We start from the raw sequence: 4806 nt of genomic DNA, 5'->3' as shown, positions 1-4806 counted from the left end.
ATTAGCCTAAGCGATATGAGTATGCAGTACAAACCATTAAATGTGAATTTAGCTCTACTTGCAGCGTTTTAACACTGAAATTTCAATATAACCATATTGCCAGAATTGCACAGTTTGTTAGGTTGCCTATTCTTAACTTCCTGCAACTCACTCTAACTTCGAGTCATTATTGTAAAGTTTTATGAGCAACTGGTATTTTCTCTCATGTTCAGTAATGAAAATGACGAAGAATAACTATTTCAGACAACAATATTTAGTAGAATGTACTTTATAATGTACTGTATTACATTTATTTATCACAAAACCTAGGACAGATAAAACAATATATGTCAGTTCATAATATAAGTGCCTTCGACCGTCTGCACAACACAACTCTTGTCTTACATCGTTTAAAAAATACATTATCAATTCCTAAACATGGCTGCAGATAACAATTTATAATAATCTAGTGATTTAAGACAAAGGAGAAAATTGTTGGCAATAACAAACGATAATCAACGGATTAATATGATTGCTGCTGTACGTTTCATTCCGTTCTTGCTAAAGATCAAGTGACGAACGTATACAGCAGGGATGTACTGAATTACATTTCGGCCAACAAAATCCTTCAGAATGAGGCTCTCTATAACAAAAAAATAAAAGCCATTTTCATTCGAACAGTAATTGGAAAAGCTTTACTGGTAGAGAGATGCTGGATTATCTTATGAACTTCTTTACAGGAAACAAAAGATGCCCTTGAAATGCAGATCTGGGAATACACATATGACGTCTGTTGGCTAAATACTATTTATGGCAATACGTTTGAGAGAGAGAGAGAGAGAGAGAGAGAGAGAGAGGAGAGAGAGAGAGAGAGAGAGAGAGAGAGAGAAAGCTTTAATAAAAATAAAATCTTTATTTTTAGATGAGAGACAGAGTTAAGCAAAAACTTAGAATTTTGGGAACTGTGGATGAGAGAGAGAGAGAGAGAGAGAGAGAGAGAGAATAGCAAAACTACATCAGGTTCTTCGAAAATTATTTGGATATGATAGAATCTAGTCCCAACAAACATAAGTAAGAGATAGTTCTTTATTCTAAAAATAAGCCCGTTGAAACTGTCATATGATTCTGCACATATTCCCTGTAACGTGATGAGATTAAAAGATTTACGACCCTTAAAAGCCTTGACCTAAAAATATTGTTCGCTGCAACTGACCGAACACAGGGGACAAATATCGAGATTCCTTCCTCTCTCTCTCTCTCTCTCTCTCTCTCAGGTGTAAGATTTAGTTTCTTACTAAAACTCTCTCTCTCTACAAGTGTAAGATTTTAGTTTCTTTTACTAAATTCTCTCTCTCTCTCTCTCTCTCTCTCTCTCTCTCTCTCTCTCTCTCTCTCTCTCTCTCTCTCTCCAATCGACAGGTGAAAAGATTCAAAATTTTTTACTAAACATTCTCTCTCTCTCTCTCTCTCTCTCTCTCTCTCTCTCTCCAACGACAGGTGAAAAGATTCAAAATTTTTACTAAACACTCTCTCTCTCTCTCTCTCTCTCTCTCCTCTCTCTCTCTCTCTCTCTCCTCCTCCTACCTCCTCCTCCTCCTCCTCTCCTCCTCTATCCAAATTTTCGCCGAGACAGAACCGTGAACAGGAGCCAAAACGAGACTAACTGAGACTGAAGTGGACACTTGCTGGAGCGTCATCGAGCGTCAGTTGTTCTCTCCTCTGACAATGGGAAGAGTCCCTCCCTCCCTCCCTCCTCCCGGGGTTCCAGATTAAAAGGCAAGTTTTCGTTTTTTTCTTTTTTCTTAGTGAAACATGATTTGATTTGATTTGATTTGATTTACGAAATGCAGGCCGTCAGGCTTGGAAGCACTTAGGACCACTATCGGCCATTTAGCGCACAAGTGAACAGAGGGAGTTGGAGTTGGTTGGACAGCAAGATAAAGAGATCCAGAAAATAAAGAAAAATGTGGGTCTGGGAGAAACCTCCACAGTTCCAATAAGAAATAATAGTTGGGAGGGAAGTGGACAGCAACACTAAATTCAGCAAAGGAAACAAAAGGATAAAAATGAACAGATACAAAACTTCAGTCACTTCTCTTCCCACTATTGCATTCACCCTCCATTATATTTACAACCATAACTTCATCTATCCTAAGCAAAATTAAATTTGGACCTGTCTCAACTTCTAATTGCATCCATCTACTGGTACTCAGACATATATATACTTACTGCCTTGGCTAACTAGAAATATGTTTCTAAAAAAACTTATATATCTCTCAAAAGAAAAATAGAGTACTTAGAAGAACTAACCCAAATTGAAAAGAAAATAGATATAATGAATATAAGTGAAACCTGGTATTCCCAAGAGGACTGGGAATGATGATCAAACAAAAGGTTTCCAAACTTATAGATCAGATAGAAAAAAAAGGAATCAAGGGGGAACCGCAATATATGGGAAAGACAAAAAACAAGGACAAATATATGAGAAATATAGTAACTTAGAATGTGAACTAATAGCGGTAGAATTTGAATCTGAAAAATTAAAGAACATAGTAATATATAGACCCCCTAATACTAAAGAGTTTGACATAATAATAGAAAAATTGGAATGATATATGTGAAAGAAATCACAAGGACTGGACTATTCTCCTATCTGGAGACTTTAACTTTCCTTTCGTAGACTGGAAAGAACGAATAGGAGATTGTGGTTGTATTTATACATATAAAAAGGAGAGTAATAGTAGTGCAGAAGATAAGAGGCAATTCGAAAAGCTATTAGATATGCTACTAGAATACAACATTCAACAAATAAATCACCTGCAACAAGAAAGGAAAATACTTTAGACCTACTATTTGTGAATGAGGTGAATATGTTAAAGAAATAATAGTTTATATTGCGAGTATTTCAGACCATAATGTCATAGAATTAACAGTCCATTCCAAAGCAAGTGAAAACAGAGATAAGCAAGAAATGAAAAAGTGGGAAGGATATGGAAAATACAACTTCTACAGTAAAAAAATAAAATGGTCAGAAATAAATGAAGAATTAAACAAAGGTTAGGATAACATTTTCGTAAGTGATGACATAAGAGTAAATATGGTGATACTATATAAAATATTAGAGAAAATAGTGGAAAAATATATACCGAAGAAGAAAAGTAAACGTCAGTCATGCATACCAAGAGACAGAAGGATCTTTTTCCAGAAATCAGAAAGTGGAAAAAAGGTCTTGCAAAAGAAAAAAATGCATGGGAAAGTTATAAAACTAAAATGTAAGATAGAAAATGCAGAACAAAAGATTATACAATCAAAAGAAAATGAAAAACAGGACTTGGAAGAAAAAACCCTAGTAAATATCTAGCAAAACCCCCAAACTATTATACTCGTACGCAAAAAAGATGAATAAAAGAAGAATAGAAATAGGCCCTCTAGAATTGAAGGGAGATAAACGAATGAAAAAAAAGGAAATATGCAACATATTGGCAGAACGATATAAGAGAGAATTCACCCCTAGAATTGATAATGAAGATAATGATACAGAAGTAAGGGACGAAAATAGTGAATATTAGCTGACATAGATATTAATGAAGCTGATAGTGTGCAGGCTATTAATGAAATTAGAAATGGAGCTGCTTCAGGTCCTGATGGTGTTCCTGCTATTTTGTTAAAGAAAGTAGTTCATTCTATCGCAAAAGCCACTTACAATATTATTAAGACAAAGTGTAGATACAGGCAAGATTTACGATGAGCACAAATTAGCATATATTACCCCTACTTTCAAAAGTGGATCAAGACTAGAGGCAAGTAATTATAGGCCTGTGAGTCTAACATCACATATTATGAAAGTGTATGAAAGGGTAACAAATGAAGAAAAATATTATGAAACATTTAATAAAAAATAATTTGCTTTTAATATAGGCCAACATGGTTTCGTACCCGTAAAAAGTACACAAAACCCAAACCTGTTAGTCCACCGTGAGAACATATACAAAAATATGGAAAGCGGTGGAAATGGAAAAGATGTGGTTTATCTTGACTTTGCAAAAGCTTTTTTTTTTGACAAGGTAGACCATATATTAGAAAATTAGAAAACACAATATCGTGGATAAAAAGAATTTTACACACAGAAGACAGATAGTTATTGCAAACGATGCGAAATCGTATGAAGCTAAGGTAATATCCGGTGTGCCACAAGGAACGGTTGTTTCAGCTCCAATACTGTTTGTTATTATGATTGCAGACATAGACAGTAATGTTAAGGATTCGGTAGTGAGTAGTTTCGCCGATGACACACAAAAATAAAAATAAGTAGAGAAATTACTGGTGATGAGATAGGAACGCGCCTACAAAGAGACTTAACAAAGTATGATTGGGCAGAGGTAAATAGGATGGTATTTTTAACTCTGATAAATTTGAATCAATAAATTATGGAGACAGAGAAGGAAAAGCTATATGCATATAGCGACCAATAATGAGACAATCACAAATAAGGAAGCAGTTCAAAGACCTTGGTGTGATGATGAATAGGAACATGTTATGCAATGATAAAACAAAAAGCAATTCTGTTGGCAAAATGTAAAGCAAAAATGGGAATATTTTTTACGGCACTTCAAAATAAGGGAAAAACTGAAACACATGATTATGCTTTATAAAACATATGTTCGTAGTCCACTTGAATATTGCAATATGATATGGTACCCACACTATCAAAAGGATATTGCACAAATAGAGAGTGTACAAAGGACCTTACAGCTAGAATAGAAGAAGTTAAGGTCCATGACTAACTGGGAAAGACAACAATTATTAAAATTATATAGTCTAGAAAGG

The sequence above is a fragment of the Macrobrachium nipponense genome, chromosome 18, assembly GCF_015104395.2.
Source record: "Macrobrachium nipponense isolate FS-2020 chromosome 18, ASM1510439v2, whole genome shotgun sequence".
Lineage (NCBI taxonomy): Eukaryota > Metazoa > Arthropoda > Malacostraca > Decapoda > Palaemonidae > Macrobrachium > Macrobrachium nipponense.
This window is presented reverse-complemented; position numbering follows the sequence as displayed.